The sequence below is a fragment of the Pteronotus mesoamericanus genome, unplaced genomic scaffold (assembly GCF_021234165.1).
Source record: "Pteronotus mesoamericanus isolate MK-2021 breed Mesoamerican mustached bat unplaced genomic scaffold, CSHL_Meso_final contig_246, whole genome shotgun sequence".
Lineage (NCBI taxonomy): Eukaryota > Metazoa > Chordata > Mammalia > Chiroptera > Mormoopidae > Pteronotus > Pteronotus mesoamericanus.
The window spans coordinates 7,597,566-7,616,558 of NW_026555104.1; the positions used below are offsets into that span (position 1 = coordinate 7,597,566).

An 18,993-nucleotide genomic window follows, 5' to 3' on the forward strand; every position below is an offset into this window, starting at 1 on the left:
AAGCCTTTATTTCTGCGCGGATGCCAAGAAAAATTGGTGGGATCATAGGGTATGGTTTGGGAGTGTCATTTTGGGGAGTAAATCATCAACAAGGTTGTGTCATTTCTATAAATAAAGCAGAGAATCATAGATCATTAAGACCAAGGCTCCACTGATCAGAATGGGAAACTGAGGCCCATGAGAGAAGTAATTTAGCCAAGGTCACCCAGTTATGGTAACTGGCCTCTAAGTAGCTCTTGTGAGTTGCATCAGACAAGCAATATGGTGCAGCAGAAAGAGCACTGGACTGTGAGTTCCAGTTCCGGTCCTTCCTCATTCTTATGGATTGACTGTTGGTGCCTCCCAGATTCATATATTCAAGCCCTAAGCCCCAGTGTGATGGTATTTGGAGGTGGGGCCTTTGGGAGGTAATTAGGGTTAGATGAGGTCATGAAGCAGGGTGGCCCATGATGGGAAGAGCGCTCTTATAAGAAGAGACGCCAAAGAGCGCCGTCCTTCTCTATGCGTGTACCCTGAGGGAAGGCCTGTGAAGACAGAGAGAAGGCCGCCCTCTGCAAGCGGCAGAGAGCCCCCACCAGGAAGTGAATCCGCCAGGACCTTGATCTTGAACTTCCCAGCCTCAAAAACTGTGAGGAATACATTTCAGTTGTTCAAGCCACCCAGTCTATGATATTTTGTGGTGGCAGCCCACACAGACTAAGACACCATATTCAGAGTGTGTTTTCCTACAAATCACGGTCCTTCTGGGCCTCAGTTTCCCTACATGTCAAAGCAACGTACTGGGCCAAAGAGATCTCTGTGGCTACTTCCAGCTCTGCAATGTGATGTTTCTATTAGCCAGTGAGCCAAGAGGATGAAAATCAAAGCAGGTCCCTGGATTGCCTCTGGCCACTTGGTAAGGGAGGCTGATGGCAAGCGGTACCCAAAACCCAGGGGGCAGCCCTGGAAAAGAGTGAGAGGAGGGCGGGGGCGGCATTGACATTCCCCCAGTGCACGCCCGGAAGCTTGGAGGGCCCAGATGGGAAGCAAACAAGCAACCCCTCTGACGTTTGCCGAGCCATAGATTACCTTCCAGAGCAGCCGCCACGGCTCGCCTGTTGCCTTGGCAACTTTTCTTTGGATTTTTCTCATTTCCCAGCACTCCGCCCCAGGAGCAGGGCCCAACTGACCTCCAAGTGGAGGCCGGGCAGCCAGGGAGGGCGCAGGTGTGGGCTGGGGGACACACAGCGGTGGTGAGTGCGCGAGGCCTTGCAGCTCAGAAAGCAGGGCTGGGATTTTAACCCAGGAGTGTCCAGCTGCTGCCATCCGTCCTCATGGCAAAAGGAAAGGAAAGTTTTTACATGATAAGTCACCTGGTCTTATAAAACATTGTTTTTCTCTAACAGTCATTTGTAGCAGTAATGGAAAGGTCGCTGCTTTCTACTCCACAATGAACTTGCTGTGTGACCTTGGGCAGGTCATTTAATCTTTCTAGGCTGTGCTTTCCTATACCGTAAAATGAGCCGATAATTCAATTCAGGAGCCCAGAGGCAGGCTCTCTCCTGCTCCCCACCCCCTCCCCCTCCACCAAAGACGCTGTAGGGGGGTCCGCTGGGCTATTCGAAGAGTCTGTGCTTGGAAAATGACAGTCTTTTGAAATGTAAAGGTTTACCAGTGATTTCATTTTCCCCCACCATTATCTGTGCATTTAAGAACTGATTTTCTGAACGTTTCTTCCTTTATAGGGAAAAATGCTTAAGGGGCCAATATATTAGACAAATGCCCATTTTAAATCAAGAGGAAATAGAAGCAAAGCATCTCTGAAATTATTATCAAAGTCATTAGGAGAAAAGGATTTTTTTTTTCCTTATCAGACATCGATTTACACACAGATCCAGTTTTAAGAAGACTAAAAGGTGGGCAACTCCGAAACTGATATGTCACCCCCATAGGATAGTGTCGAGCCACTTCCTCCCTCTCCCTCTCCCTCCCTGCCTGTCTGCCTTTATTTATTCAGCAGATGTTCAAACAGTGCCAGCTTCAGTGACTTATTCAAATGCCCTTAAGGGGCCCTGCTCCGTGTCAGGCACGGTGCTGGGTGCTAGGGATACAGCGATAATAAACAAGGCCCCTGGCCCGGAGGAGCGTAGGATCCAGCCGAGACCGACGCAAGAGTCGGTCTCTCCCACCCATTATTTTTGCAGCCTTCCAAAGGCCCTGTGAGGAAAGTGTAATCGTTGCCATTTAAGAGGGAAAGAATGGGCTCTCCTGAAATCAAGTGCCGTCTTCCCCGCGGGGTCTCTGCTTGACCCAGCTTGCACGCCCGGCCTTCGCCTCCAGGCTGTATTCCCCAACACTGCCCCAAGCCCGCCCCGCCCGGCCTCCGCCTCGGCCTCCTTGGTTTCTGACTGGCAGCATCCCTCACCTTTCCAACTCCTGCCTCTCCACACCTGACGGCATTACAGCCCCACAACCTGTTTGCTCATCCCTAGCCCCCGTCACCACTCCTGAGCCGCAGGTCCCTGAACCACTAAAGCATTTACAGATCGCCTTCAGTGAATTTGAGAATCCCTATAACTTCATGCAGAATGTTGGTGGAAGGGGAACCTGTGCATTTTGGGGGCAGCAAAGCTAGGTCATTCATCAGACTCTCCACGGCATTGAGAGCCCACTCAAAGCTGTGAATTACTAAACGTGTGCTCCCAAGTAGCTGTGCCTATTTCCTCCTGCTTCCTCCACAGAGCCTGGGACTCAGCCAATAGAGAGAGCATGAAAGGAGGCTTAGCCACTACTCCCGACTGGTTCTGTTGTGTGGGGTATAACACATAGCAGGCCTACAGCAACCCCCAAACCCTACTCTTAGGGAATGTGTCCGGAAGAGGAAGAGAAAAATGAAGAATAATTGGAAGGATCGTAAAGATGAGCGAAGGTCAAGGAAAAGAGAAGACTCGAGCAGACATAGACCTTCTGGAGATGCCAGCCACGTGGAGGAAAGCTGGGGGGCGGGGGTAGGAGTTAGAAGAGGAGGAATAAAATGACCTCAGCAAGGTCACAACTCAATCAGTTCATCAGCAAATACCTCAAGTACCTTTTATGTTCCAGAAATTGTTCCAAATGCCCTGCTTTGTGAGTCACAAACAGCAGAGCCACTGGGGGGATGGAAAGGGCCCTGAACTTGGACACTGGAGACTTGGCGTCTGGACTGGATTCTGCTGCTCGTCATCAGTGTGCCCTCGGGGAGACTCTCCGAACTCCAGTTACTTCACCTGTAAAATGGGGACATCATCCTGGCCCCGCTTCTGCAGCTGTTGCCATGGGGCTCAGATGTGATGCTGGGTATTATCAAGGCAGGATACTTCCCACCAGCAGAGGTCACACTGACAGACTGCGACATTTAAGAACCAGACTTCTAGGCGTTAGTTGTTGTCTCCCATCACTGTATGACAGCAGAACCTCAGGTACAGGCGCGGAAAGCTGTGTGCTCGTTACTCCCCAACCGCAATCCCACCTCACACCCTCAGGACGCTTAGGCAAGTCTCAGCTCTTCCCCTGCCCCGGCTGGTTCTCAGTGGTCTCAGCCTTCCCACCCAAGACCTTTGGGTTGTCCCTTCCTTACACCATTTCTCTCTCTCCGCCACCCCACACCACTCCCACAGGGACTTCCCCTTTCCTCCCTCAGCCCAGTCTCCATAATGTTATGGTTCATCTCAGTGTGAATCCAACAAGTCACTACCCCGCCTCGCACAGTCCATGGATCCCCCACAAGCTGGCGTCTCCTTGTGTACACGTTTCTCCCAGCCTTTTTACAATGGCCCGTGAGCAGGAGACCATGGTCATCTCTCCCAGGCCTTCAGAGCTGAGGACAAGGTGTCCCAGGTGCCTTGTGCAGGCAGAACCTCAGATGAGAGACCTGAAAGCACTCTGAAACCTGTAGGGCAATCTGCACACCCAGGACTTGGAGCAGCGTGGTGACTACGGGGCATCTATAGCAAAAGGCCCCTGGGGTGAGCCGAGCTGCTCGAAAGTGAGGGAATTGCTCTTTCCTCCCATCCACAGGAGACAGGCTCTGCTTAGGGCTCTGCCCGACCTCTGGTGATAAATATATTTATGCTCAAGAGAAACAAGCAGCCATAGATCTTCTATATGGGAGGCAGTTTCCTTTTATTTCAACCACATGAAATGGGGCCAGACCAATGAGCCGGTATGAGGAGGAGATCAACATGGAATTGTAAAATGGCTGAAGCTAAAAGCTCCGTTTAATAAAACCTGAAAAATAAAAACCCTAAGAGCAGGTTGCCTCCTTGTGCTTCGAAAAGAGAAATTGTGTCTTAGGAGATTGAAAAACACATACAAGGATGGCGCTTAGGGTCTTTCTTCTGGTGGGGAGGGGTGGGAGCACTGGACGATAGGGGGGGTGAAGGGTGTGCTAGGAAAAGCTGGAGCCCTCTCTGGAAGACAGCTGCGTACGTTGCCGTTCAGTCCACAGACATGCAGTGAGCATCCACTGTGATAAGCGCTGGCTTGCCCAAACAAGGCAGGTTCGGTTTCAGCATTGTTCCTTATGGCACAGCTTGCAAACATCTGGTCACTTCAGTTCTCCCTTCATGATTGCTGCCATTGCTGCAAGATGGTCGTGCTATTATTATTCAACCATATCATTTACAGTGACTTACTTCTTAAACGTAAACACTAACCTGACTCTTATCCATGAAGTGCCGGCTCTCTTTTCTCTAGTATATATTAAAATGAATGTATAATCACAGATCCCTGCTTGTCCGAGTTAATATGATCTAAAAATGTCTGTGTGCTGCCGATGACGCATATGCCACATGCTGGGAAATGCTAGGGGGTGGATGGAAGTATCCATTAGAAGTAAGTTTGGCACTCCACAATGGAAAACCCCAAATAATTGGCCTACGCAAAACAGAAAGTTATTTTTATCTAATATAAAAGAAGCCTGCAGACAGACAGTTCAAAGTCTGGTGTAGCTGTTCCCGGGTTACTAGAGACCCAGACTCTTAGTGTTCAGCAGCACCGTCCTCGCATGTGCTTCCATTCTCAAAGTCACTTCATGGCCCAAGACGGCTGCTGTAGCACCACCCTCACATCTGTGTTCTGGCAGGCAGCAGGAAGGGAAGGGAGGGCAAAAAAAGGGAGTCCCTTTAGCTCTCTTTGAGGAGCTTTCTACAAGTGCTTTCAATGATTTCCCTTACATCTTTTTGGCTAGAATGTTGTTAGATGGCTGGCTATAGCTCAAGCTTCTAGGGAGTCATTTTGCTTCATGGGTGAGAATCAAATTCTCCTGAGCCCTAAGCCTCCCTCCTTGGCCTCCAGTGCTTGTCTGAACTTCTGCCCTGGTTCTGGCTTTGACTTTTGGCTGCCTCCACCAAAGCTAGGGCTTGGCCCTGAGCCGTAGAAGAGATAAGTGGCGGTGGCATGATATTATTGCTTTGGTTTCATCTGACTTTTTTTTTTTTTCTGAAATGGGATTCTGCTTCAGGACCTCATTTCGTTGACTTGGATGTATACACCTCTTTGACCTAAAATCTGGACCCTACCGGATGCCAAGAATCAGTGCTACTGACCCCAGCCTAGACCCTTCAGACATTAACTTCTGTCCTGGCATTAGCTGTGGCCCTTTCCCTGCCCTTAGCAGTAAGCGAATTCTATCCAGTCATCTCTGGCTGGAACACCTGTTCTCCTTTTGCCATCAAGCTTGCAGGTGGCCAGAGCCACATTCTTCAAATATATCCAATCACATCTTTCTCACCCATGTTGCCTCCTGGAGTAATAGACTCTCTTCCTCTTCTTCTGTGCTCTTAGGTGTTGTCCATTGGGGCATTTTTGCCTCTCCTGCTGGCTCGTGTTGTTCCATGTTGAAAAAAGTACAGAGTTCCCTGACCCTCTGCCTGCAATTGCTTCCAGCTCAGTCTCTGCTATGTTCTATTCCTGTAAATTAAGGATCTTCAGTAGGTCCAGTTACCTCCTAGTGTGAACCTTTTCTGTTAATGCCTTTTGCAAAAATCCCTCTGCAGTAATATGTAACATTGTTGTACAGTAATTAGAGATTAGTTAATGTTTAGCCTTTTATTTAATAATGAGTTTCATAATGGGAAAAGCACAGTTGCCAAGCTTATGTATTATTCACCTATCATGTTTCCTTTTACGACTCAAAGCCCAGCACAATAAGTGTTTACTAAAAGAATGAATAAATGAATGAGTAAATGATAACATTTGTTCTCATTTGTCTATGCCACAAGGACTCTAAGTCCATAGGTCATGATGCTATTAGCTACATATAACACATTACCATTCATCAGGAGGCACCTTGTAAAGTGGAGTTTTAGGAACTGGAACATGAGTCAGCAAACTTTTCCTGTAAAAAAGCCAGATAGTAAATATTTTAGACTCTGCGGGCCATATGGTCCCTCTTACAACTATTCAGCCTGCCATAGGAGCACAAGAGAAGCCAAAGGAAGTATATAAACAAATGAACATGGCTGTATTCCCATAAAACTTTGCACATGGCACAAGATATTATGCTATTATCCTCCTTCTGATGTGTTTGACCATTTAAAAATGTAAAACCCATTCTTAGCTCATGTATTATTGGGCCACATTTGGCCATGGACCATACACTGCCAATCCCAGATCTAGACTATGGTCGTCCAACGTTAGTGTGCATAAGAACCAGCTGGGATCATTTTTAAAATACAGACCGCCAGACTCTGCAGGGATGGGGTGAGACATCGAAATTTGCATTTTTAGAAAGCAAGGGGTTGTGCTAAAAGCAGTCCTAAGATCATGTTATGAAAAAAAACTAATCGTATTAAGTCAGGTAAGGTTAGACAGTCAAAACAAATGGACGCTAGCCCTGGCTGGGTGGCTCAGCTGGTTGCAGCATTGTTCCGGGCACCAGAGTTTGCAGGTTTGATCCCTGGTCAGGGCACATACCTAGGTTTTGGGTTCGATACCTGGTTGGGCGTGTATGGGAAGCAACCGATCCATGTTTCTCTCTCATATCCATGCTTCTCTCTCTCCCTCTCTCTCTCTCCCCCTCCCCTTCCTCCCATCAATAAAAGACATATCCTCAAATGAGGATTTAAAAAAACAAACAAACAAATGGACTCCCAAATCACAGTGGTTTAATAGAACCTGAGTTCCTTAGATGGAGTTCTGGGTAGTTATTCAACTCATGGATGACTCTCCTTTACACACATATTCTGGCCCCCAGGTCCTCCTGAGTCCCAAAGTGACCCTGGAAGTTGACACTCATAAGCAGGGTGGAGATGAAGCATTAGGGTCCCAGTGTTTGGGAGGGGAGGTTAGTATGGGCCAGGCCTGGAGGGATATGCATCATTGCTCCTCCATTTCACAGGAAAGAAATTGGAGAATGGTTTTACTCAACTAGAAAAAGGCTAGGAGAGGTGGTCTAGCTGGGTGCCCAGGGAGAATGAAAGAACATAGCCTTTGAGGCCTAGTTAGTGGTCCTACTCCCCTGAGCTGAAAGGAAAAAAAAATGCTGAAGATCTGCCTGTGCAAATTTAAGCTGTTGCAATGGACAGCAGAAGACCTCAGTTTTAGACCCAGCTATGACCATGGGAACTTGGGTCTCAGCTTCTTACTCTGAAAAAGTAAGAATAACAACCCTGTCCTCCCTCCCCAGCTAAGTGGTAAAGCTCGCTATAAACCCTGTGCACATGTGAGGAATGAAGAATTCAGCCCTGGTTGTGGGGCCCAATAGGGGGTCTTCCCCAGGGAGTTGGGGATTTGATGCCTCAGTTTACTCTAGGGAGTGGTTCCCAAAGCGTGGTCCCCAGAGAAGCAGCACCAGCATCACCAGGGAGTTTGTTAGAAATGCACATTCTCAGGCCTCACCCAGACTCTGGGGTGGGCCCAGGATTCTGTGTTTTACCCAGCCCTCCCAGGGTCACTGAGGCACGCGCAGGGTGGAGACCGCCGCTCTGGACGGTCCCTAACCCCCAGGTTGTTCCCTCCTGGAAGATAAAAGAAGGGGACCCTCTTTCTCCCTCGCAGAACCTGGAGCCCCCTGGAGATTCCGTGCCCTGTGATAATCTTCATGCAGCGGCAGCAGTGAGCAACAGAGACACACACCAGCCCTCCCCTTGGAGCCCCGGGCTGCATCAAGCCCTCTGATTGCAGTAGCTGAAGAATGGCTCATTTTCTGAAGACCTAATTACATAATGAGGCCTTCATGCCTGTGGAGCTGCTTCCAAATTGTGCAGCCAGGTGCTGGCTTTGAGTGCAACCTGTGGGGGCCTCATCTGAATACTGTTAAGACAAGAGGTTAACACTCTGTGGCCAAAAGCACTGTCTGCAGAGGTGGCCTTTCTGCCTTTCCTCTCTACCCCAACTCAGCAGCACACAGCAGACCCTAACTGTGGTACAGACCAGCTGGTGAGCCTAGGAATGCAGACAGTGGCCACATCATCAGGGAAGAGCTGGCACTTCTGGTCCCAACGTCTGCCCAGCACTGGGTGCCTTTTTCCTCTGTGGCTTCAGAATCTGGAGGGGATTCAGGCTGCTGACCAGTGGGCAAACTCCTTAAGCCACTGAACTTTTCTGAATCTTACCTAAAAAAGTGGAATGATCATGCCTGATTAGCGATGTCCTAAAGACTCAATAAAAATGAATTTATTAAAGTGCTCAGCACCTTCTGTCACCAGACCAGTGGTCACACGGGCCCCAGCTTCACCACACACCTTTACCCTCCACCCTTCACTCCTGTCAAGGTGAGTGAGTGAATGAATGGGTGAATGATGTGGAATTCTCTGAACCTCTACATATATGCTTTTACCTCTGTCTCAAATACTCTTAGTGCATATCCCCATTCCAGGCTCACCCTACTCACCTGTCCATTTCCCCAGGAAACCTTCCCTGATTACAACCCCCACCCCAGGTCTAGGTTAGTTTCACCTTCTCTGGGATCCCCTTGCCCCTGATCTTTCCTAGCCCAGCATTGATCATATCCTTCAATTCCCTCTACACTGTAAGAGCGCTCTGAGCACACAGGAAACATGTCTGCCTTGTTCACACGTGTAGCCCCATGACTGGCAGTCAGTAAGTGTACAATAAATGCTGAATGAGTAAATGAACAGTAGGTGTGCGGTAAATGTTGAATGGGGGAATGAATCTTAACAGTGCTCAGGCTGTGATAAGGATAAATTCGATCCAATTCAGGAAACATACAAAAATTCTACTATTCGTCAAGAGCTGTTATAGGAACAGAGGAAACCAAGATAGATAAAATACAGTCTCTATGTTGAAATAATTTATTATCTTAAAAGCTGAGCATGTAAGGAATGGAAGGCACACCCTGGGAGGAAGGAGCCTGGGCCTTTAAAGCCCCACCCCACTCCACTCCATGCCCAACAACAAATCCTACCCCAGGAAATCTCTCAGGACAACTTGCGATGGAGCCCTGGGCACTGGCCTACCCTGTTTTCTGCTCAAAAGAGCTTCAACCCAAGACTGCTTCTTTATTTCTGCTTCTCAAATATGTGTCCATGATCTTCGGTGCTTTTATCTGCCATGAACTGAAACTCTGGAGATACACATCCTCACACCGATGCACATGGACACATTCATAGCATCCTTCCTGCTCCCAGTGGAATGAATAAGATGCAGCCTTCTCCCAGTCTGTGATGGGCAAATGTACCTACCAACACCCATGTCCCAAACCTACTCTGCTGAACACTGAGCTGGGTGCATGAGTTGGGGGAAGGAGGCAGGGGAAAAGGACAGTGGCGAATAAAAAGTCATGCCCTCTGCCCTAAATACTCATTGCAGGAGGTTGACCATCTGCAAATGCTGAAGGTATAGTCAGGGGAGCAGAGGTCATGGGGGGAGTCAGAAGGAGGAGTGAGGTTCGAGTGGAGGTCAGAAGGTTGGGTTGGAGGATCCAGCATGCCCACCAGAGAAAGCCAAAGAAGAGAATGTTCCCTGTGGAGGAGCAGCCTAGCCTGGCCCACAAGTGGAAAGGATTCCAGGGCACCTAGAAGGGCAGCACAGCTGGAGAACAGAGAGCACAGGGAGACCAACAGATGAGAGTGGGGGAGCAGGACTGGGGAACAGACCCTGTGGAGCATTTGGCCCTTTATCTCAAGAGCAATGGGAAGTCAATGAGAATTGTTAGGAGAGCGTGACTTGGTCAGGTTTGCACAAATAAAGTTCACACTGGCTGCACTGGCAACACGAAGACTAGTTAGAAGACTCGTGCTGTGGTCCAGAGGAGACATGGAGCGGTCTCCAGCAGAGGACTGAGGTGGAGATATAGAGGTGGCGATGAATGAATTTAAAGGGGCTCATGAGCTGTCATTGATTAGAAAAGGCTAAAACTCTCCCATGATGCACAATGAAGAGTACAACCGTGATGGAAACCCTGTGCATGGTCAGAATGTGCGTAAAAGCAAGTAATAAACAGATAAGTTAAACTGACCACATCACTCTATTACAAGACCCAAAATGCTAAGAATCATAAAAGTGGTCCAAAGACCTATGGACTCCTAAAACAAAAGGTCACCCCTGGCTTCAGAATAAGGAAAAGCAAGAAGTAATGTTTGGCTGAGCCTTAAAGAACAAAGGTATAGACATGAGGTGGGTAGAGGATGGGAGCACAAGGCCTCACCATGGTGACGAGCATGTTCAGGGCATGATTATGGAAGGTGAACGGTGCAGTTGGCTTACGTACTTTAAGGGAAACAACTAACAGGGCATGGGTCTAGAATGGAAAGAGTCTTAAGTGCTCAGATAAGGAGAATGGATGTTATCTCATGGATTTAGGGAGCCAATCAATCACAATATATTTATTGAACCAGTCTTTTATGTCAGCATCGCACTGAGCTCTGGCAATGCAATATCAGGACTTTTATGGTGCTCAGAATCCAGTGGGGAGGCCAATATGTAGGGAGGGACAGATGTGTAAATGCCATTAACTGAACTTTGGAGGAAAAGTAAGGCTTGATTTGGTCCTTGAAGAATAAAGACAGGTTCACCAGACAGACCCCAGGGGTGAGGAAGGAAGAGTAGGAAAGGGAGAGAGGAAAGAAATTCCAACAGCTAGAATAGAAAATACACAGCATGGAGGCCTGAAAACCACCTGGTAAGTGTGAGGAGCTGCCAAGCCTTAAATGTATCTTGAATTGAAAGCACATGGAGCTCCGGCTGGGTCGCTCAATTGGTTAGAGCAGTGTCCCAATATGCCAACCAAGGTTGTGGTTTGATCCCTGGTCAGGGAACGCACAAGAGTCAACCAATGAATGCATCAATAAGTGGAACAACTAACAGATCGCTCTCCCCCACCGGCAAAAGTAAAAATAAAAAAAGCACCCAGGGATGTACTGAGGCCAGGGAGGGGGCAGTCGGCAATCAGTCACAGAGGACAGCACAGGAGTGCCTCCAGTCTTGGAAAGTTCCCTGTGGACGTGGTTGGGAGGATGGTCTGGAGAAGAGGAAAGAATCCAGAAATAAGCTCTATCTTGGGATTTTGAGCTATGGAGTTAGGTGAACAATCATTGAATCAAAGACTGCTAGGGTCTTATGAGGTCATCTTTTCTAAATCTTCCCATTTTTTGGACGCAGGAAGAATCCTGTTAATCATCCCAGTTCTCATTACTAGTTAGCGGAGACAGGGAAGGCTGGCAGCAGTGGGTCGGAGAGATTAGCAAGGGGAGTGCTGGAAGGGCCCAGGCCAGCGGTAAGAAGGGCCCTCCCAGGTAGTGGCCAGGGAACACAGTGGGAAGACCGAGGCGTCGCACACTCTGGTCCGGTGTGCATGGGACAGACAGTGATGAAGGGGCTGACTGCCATTTCCGAGATTTCTGGCCTATTGTCTCTGAGGAGGACATGGAGGCTAGTAATCAAGGAGCTAGGTGAGCTAGGAGAAAGAGTGGGTTGCAGGGAAGATGGTGTGCTCGGTTCTGGGTGTGCCGATTTTGAGACGCCTGCAAGATGTCCACATGGAAGTAAATTGGAAGTTCAGGAGAATAGCACTGAACATTTCAGCTACAGATAGAGTCTGGGGAGCCATCCTTAGAGAGATGGCAGTAAGAGCCATGGGGGGAAGGGACAAACCCAGAGAGAAATGAGAAGAGATGAGGACACAGGACAAAGCCTAGAGGGAGGACCATAAAGGAGACCAAGGAGGAGGCACCAGAAAGACATGACAGAAAGAGGATGGTTTTAAGGACCAAACTGTTCGCAAGCCTGCTCCTGGTCACATAGTCACTCAGCTGATGAACAACTGGTCCAGATCCCAGGTGCCTCGGCTTCTTACTCATCCTCCTCCTCAGGACCCCATGCCACCCCAAAGTCCCCTCCCCCCTGCTCTGAGTGCAAGGATAAAGAAATCCTTTGCAAAGACTCTAAAATGCCCAAGGGTCACAAATGCAGGGCGCCAGCCCTGCTGAGGCTTTCATTTCCCATGGAAATTTTCACTGGGAAATAAAGTTGCATTATGAATGCATTCCGACAGGCTCCACAATCAGACGTTGTATAATCACGGGAAGAGGTTGGAGGCGGGGAAGCGTGAGCCTTCAGCGTGTGCCTTCAGCGTGTGAAAGTGCTGCTGAGAGGCAGAGGTTGCTTGGAGGAAGGAGCCCCTGGGGAGAAAAGTGAGCTTTGTACCTTGGCGGGGGGCCATGTAAACAGGGACAAGACTGATGAGGAAAGGATGGAAAATCATTAGACCTGTGCAAAAACACCTGGACCTGGGGCTTATGTTTCCTGAATTGCTGAGTATGGCCGCCTAAGAAGAGATGGGCATTTGGAAGGGGACGCTTAAGGCCAGCTTCAGCCTCCTTGCCTTCCCATTTGCAGTGGGGCAGGTCACGGGGTCCAAACACCCATACAGTGCCAATAACCAGTGGGTCCTTGGAGTGGGGAGGGGCATGCAGGGAGAAGAGAGCGGAGGAGAGGGACTAACTATAATTGAACTCCCCCACCATGCTTGATCTATGATGGGGTCTTAGTATTAGTTTCATTTTCCTAATGTAGTTGGTGAGGCTTAAAGGCTCAAATATTTTGTCAAATCATATAGTTAATAAGTAACAGGACCAAGACTTGAACCCAGGGTTTTCTGACTCCAAAGTCAGCGCTGTTTTCCACATTACAAGGGAAGGAGAGAGTCCTTCTAAGTAGGAAAGAGGGAGATTCAGGAATTTGAAGAACAACCCCTGCCCTGTATTATGGTGAAACCTTGTATGGGGGGGGGGGCGCATTGTTACAGAGGAGGAATAACAGCATCAGAGCCTTAGTTTCTGTGACTCATGGGAGGCGAGGAGTTGCCAAGGTCCTGCGATGCAGAGAAAAGTTAGTGATTCAGTATTTCTTGAGGCTGCTTTTCGCTGGCTCAGCAGAGGGTCAAGTCACAGCCCCAGCCGGCACGAGCTACCAGCTGGGCAGCAGGACAGACATTCAGCATCCACAGCTCGGCATTAACGGTATGTTTGAGACACAGCACCTCAGCGGTGAGGGTGGTGAAGAGGAGCAGACAGAACTCAGGGAGTACAGTACATAGAGGGGGGTCCTCACCCAGACTTTGAAGAGTGGGTGGGACGGGGACAAATCTCCAGCCCACTCTCACTTGGAACGCCAGCATCTAAAAGCTCGAAGGGCAGCTCTCCCCACTAAAACACGATGATTGACATTTCAATTCCCAGAACACATTACCTTAATGGATAGAATTGTCTCTATATTAAGAGGTTTTTCTTTTTAAACTGTTCTCGCCCTCGTGGGGTGGCTCAGTTGATTAGAACATCATTTTGTACACCAGAAGGCTGAAGGTTCCATTCCTGATCAGGGCACTTGCCTTTGGTTGAGGGTTCAATCCCCAGTCAGGGTACATATGAGAGGGAACTGAGCGATGTCTCTCTCTTTCTCTCCCTCCCCCACCCCATCCCTCTCTCTCTCAAATCAATGACTATATCCTCAAGTGAGAATGTTAAAAATAATAATAAAATGAACTGTTCTTAAACTTTGGGTGCTTGCTACCACTTGTCTGCTAGAGAATACTGTAGGTGGCACAGAGAATGAACAAGTGGAAATAAATGCTAATGGGAAACCAGGAATGTGTTTTCTTTAAAATATTTTATGTGTGATTATTCTTTTTTTGAGTTGCAGAGACCTGTATACATATAATACAGCCATATTTCCTGCTAGAAAAATGGTTTCAGGCCTGAATGATAGAATTAAATATGTCAATATTTCATGGCATTTCACAAAGAAAACTGAGACTTCAGGCACTCCATCAACTAAACCACTTTAGAGGCAGTAGCGTAGATTGGGAGGTGGGAGCAGGGGCAGATGGAGGGCGTTCTGGATGAAGGAAGCAGGGAGGACAACTTTTCTGTAGAGCCACGAACGAACACAGCCTGGCAGGGACAGATGGCAACCCAGGTGACTGGAAAACTGCTTTTTAACTTTCAGCTGCCGTGGGAAGGGTGACCTGTAGCGCCGGAGGCAGAGCCAATGCTCTGACCCCGAACAGCTGACTCCCTGGCCAGTGCTCCCCCTGGCCCCGCCCTGCCCCAGTTCCTCGCCGTCAGATAGCACGCATCCGACGTACCTTAATTCAGCGTTTTGCCTGGCCCACCGGTGTTTTAATTTTTTTGATTATTTATTAATGTTTTTAAATGGGAGGATTTTACATAAAAAATTCAGATCTCTGGCTTCTCTGTAAAAATCAGAAGACAACAGTGAGCCTTCACTCTCATATGACGGTAGGCACAGATGAGAAACAGCCGCTGCCTTGAGCAGACCAAGGACGTCGCAGTCCTCACTACTCACAGTGTGGTCCCCACATCGGGAGTCTGAGCGCTGCCTGGAGCTTGTTGGAAATGCAGACCCTCAGGCCTCACCCCAGACCCACTGAATCAGAATGTCCGTTTCCACGGGGTCCTCGGGGGCTTTGTTTGCAAACTGGAGACTGAGAAGCACTGATCTGGTGCCCCCTAGTTCTGGCCCAGCCTGTTTCTCTTGTTTAGCTCAGTGGCCTGGCCTGGGGACACATGACGTGCCTGCTCTAGATCTAGTTAATTTTAACACCAGGTACCACCTATACCTGCCCCACTTGACCACCATGAGACCTCAGCAGAGAAGAGTCCAGCTTGAACTCATCTCCTCCTAAGAGACCAATAGGCCAATTCTACATGGCCCACGCTGTATTCTGCACTGTCTCCAAACCTCCTCAGTGTCCCTCATCACAGAACTTCATCGTCTCCCTTTTGGCACATCCCCTAATCTCACCCAGCTTCCTAGCTCTCCCCACCCTTGCATGGTGCCCTCTGCAGCTCACAGTCTATGGGCAGAAGACACCCCAACAACTACAACCCTTCCTTGAGTATTCCCTTCACCTTCTCACCCTAACTGTAGTCCATTTCAACACTATCACTTGTACCTTTACCTTCACTTAAGGGTTGAAAGTAGGGTAGCTCTTCTCACTCCCAAGTAATGCCTTCTAACCATATAGATTCCTCTCTCTCTCTCTCTCTCTCACTCACACACACACACACACACACACACACACACTCAGCTCTTTGGAGGTCAGTACAGGCTTTAGCACCAGCTAGCCCTCCTTGTTGCAGCTGCCTCAGTCAGACCCCATTCACTGGTCTCTGTGTTCTCTCTTCACTTCTACCATCACTCACAGTGACTCAGTTTCTTGACCTCATTTCCTCCCATAATCCATTTCTCACCCATACTGCCTTAAGCTACCCAGCTCTATGGTCACAATCTTGACCTAATTATCACCCACGTCTGCATCACCTTGAGAAATCTTGACTTTAAGTATCCCCTCTGATGAGCTCTTATCCTACCAGCTCACCCAAGCCACTGCTGGGGCTCCAGCAAATCTGTGACCTCACTGAGGCTTCTAAACAAATGACCCCTACCACCTCTCACCCCCGGTCACTCCCTCAGGGGCTCAGCACCCTCCTGATCTTTCTTCCAAGGCATCCTTTGTCATTATAATCTCTACCAAACACCTTTAATTCCTTTGCCACCTCTATCTCTTTATACTTCCTAGGGCAAGCCCTAAGCATAATGAGATCTGACTCATCACCTGCTCCAAATTGCCAATGAAAAACACCATTCATGAGATAACTGGTCCAACTTTAAATACATGGCCAGAAATGTCAAACTGTACTCAGTATTGCCTGTCAATCCTACTACACTCTCCAAGTTCATGTGCCTATTTTTCAAAATGATTGTTTCACACCTTCTACTCTCTACTCAAAACTCCTATCCCCCCCCCAAATACTCCCACATATATTCATACACAATTGCCACAGTCCTTGTCCTTGTCTTCTGCTTGAATGCAATTAAATGTAACTAGACAGACACTCTCAGATTTCCATTCTGAAAAAGATGCTGCTCTGAACCCATCTTCTTTGTCTTTCCTCTTGTTTCCAGAGATGAAGTAGCCCTCTCCCTTGCAAAGGCTACGGCTCCTCTTGGGCTCTGGGTCCCATTCATCTCTCTTCAATCAATCCACTTCCTTTGCACCACCCATTTCTCCCTTTCTCTAACATCGTTTCCCTTGATATATAAGCTTGGCCCCATTTTATACGTCATCCACTGCTCTACTTCTGCGTTCCCCTTCACAGCAAAACTCCCCTCCAAAAAAAAAAAAGTGCGTATAGCTGTCCCTGTTTCTGCCACATGTTGTCTTGCCCACTATAATAACGTGTGCAGCCCCACCGATGCAGGGACACTGCCCAGGCCTCCTGCCAAGGCCACTGGTTGCCGCACCCAATAGTCACTTGCCTATTCTCATATCAAGGAAATCCACACTGTCTTCCCTCCGCTCTCCCAGAGCCTGTTATTGTTTTGGCCTCAGTGACTTGTCACTTTCAGGTTTTACTCTCAATATGGAAGTGCCTCAGGGCTCTGTTTGTGGTCTCTTTCTCTTCTTTACCTTCATTTCTTTCCCTTGGTAATCTATATGCAAATAACTCCCAAATCTATAGTTCCATCTCTAATCACTTCTCAGAGCTCAAGTTGCAAATATCCAGCGGTCTACTGGCCATCGCCACATGGATGTGCAACAGGCCTCTTGAATTTAGCAAGGCAAGAGCAGAACCCTTGACCCCAAAACACTCCTGTCCCCACCTCTCCAGTGCATGTGCACCCATATTCACACACATGCACACACAGACAAAATCCCAAACTACTTCCCCCAATTCTCTCAGAAAATATCACCACTGTTCACCCTATCAAAAGACAAATACCTTGGAGTTCCTCTTTATTCTTCTCTTTGACTCACTATTATCTTCCCCCATCAATCAATCACCAAAGGCTGATGATTTTACTTCCAAAGTACATACATGTTTCTATGTTTCCACATCTGTTAGCACCTTCAAGCTCCCACCATGTCTCAGCATAGTACTAGAATAACCTTCTAACTCATCTCTGGCTTCCACTCTTCATCCCTAAAATCCATTCTCCATGCAGGAACCAGAGATTTTATTTTTTAATTTTAAAAATATGTTTATTGATTTGATAGAGAGAGAGGAAGGGGGGAGAGGGAGAGAGAGAGAGAGAGAGAGAGAGAGAAACATCAGTTGGTTGCTTTCCATATGTGTCCTGACTGGGAATCGGACCCACAACCTAGGTATGTGTCCCAACTGGGAATTGAATCCCCAACCTTTTGGTGTATGGGACGGCACTCCAACCAACTGAGCCATACTATCCAGGGCCAGAGGTTTTTTTTTAAAGACATGCATCAGGGCATGTCAGTCCCCTGCTTAAACTTAGTTATTACACTTGGAACAAATCTAAATTCTTTCCCCATGGATTTTAGTGACTTATATAATTCAGCTTTCACTTTCTCTTCCAACTTCATTTGCGACACTCTTCCCACTTATCCACTACTTGAATATGCCAATTTCTTTTCCACCCCAGGGCCTTAGCACCATCTCTTCTTTTTATCTGGAATTCCTTCTCCACCTGCTCTTACCACCCAATCAAAAATCATCACCCAGTTACTCCAGAGCACATCACCCTGTTTTAAATCTCTGTTCCATATTTACCATTCCTATTTATTCATTCATTTACTTATTGACCATCTCCCCCAACTTGATCATAATATGAGAACGCAGCCCCTTGCTTAACTAACTGCTATGTTCTCAGTGCCTAAAATAGTACATGGTACAGAATAAGAGCTCAATAAATATTTGTTGAAGGAATGCACACACATACACACAAGGTTACCAACCAAAAAAAATTGCTGATCTCCAAAATTACAAGGATAATGTTTAGCCTTCCCTAGAGAACAGATTCTTTTAAAGAATTTGAACACCTTACTGCCTTTGAATGCAAATGGATGCTCATTAATTACAAATGAGCCAGCCTCCCTGGCAAAAGCTCTGTCTGGAAATACTTTGGTAGTCAGGAGCTCTGGTGGTTTATTCATTGGAAAGTTCTTTTTTAAACTTTTCCTGTTTTGTTTTAAAAGCCTTCTTGCGGTTTGTCAATTCAAGCTGCTGTCCTCAGCCCCCAAGAAACAAGGTTTTGCTGCATCTATAGTAGCATGACTGCTCCAAGTAAGAATTTATATTGACTCATTCATTTCACTCATTTATTCAACTGTATGTTGGCACCTATACTTGCAGGTACCAAGAATACAGAGCTGAGACTTGGCCTCTGCCCTCAAAGAATTTCCAGTCTACTTACCAAACAGACATAAATGAATACATTGTCCAAGTAGTGAGTAAGTTAATGACATAAGAAATGTGTGAACAGGGTTAGGTGGGAAGAGAGACCACAGAGAGATCTAGAGTCAAGGAATCCCTGTGATCACTACTTAAACACATTACCTTATTTAACCTTCATCCCAACCCTATGAGACAGGGATTTTGACCCCCAATTTACAGACAAAGGAACTGAGGCCCAGGAAGACCAGATTCTTGGCTCAGGGTCATGTGGTGGTAAATGGCTGGACAAGGATTCTCATCCCTTCTTCTCACCAGGCTCTTTCCCCACTGCAGTTGTGTCCCA

At 47.7% G+C, this 18,993-nt stretch overlaps 1 protein-coding gene across 1 annotated transcript in view; it reads left to right on the forward strand.

Annotated features, from left to right (window-relative positions):
* Positions 1-18,993, forward strand: part of ASIC2 (acid sensing ion channel subunit 2) — a 910,697-nt gene that overhangs the window by 610,346 nt on the left and 281,358 nt on the right. The gene's annotated exons all lie outside the window — the stretch shown is intronic.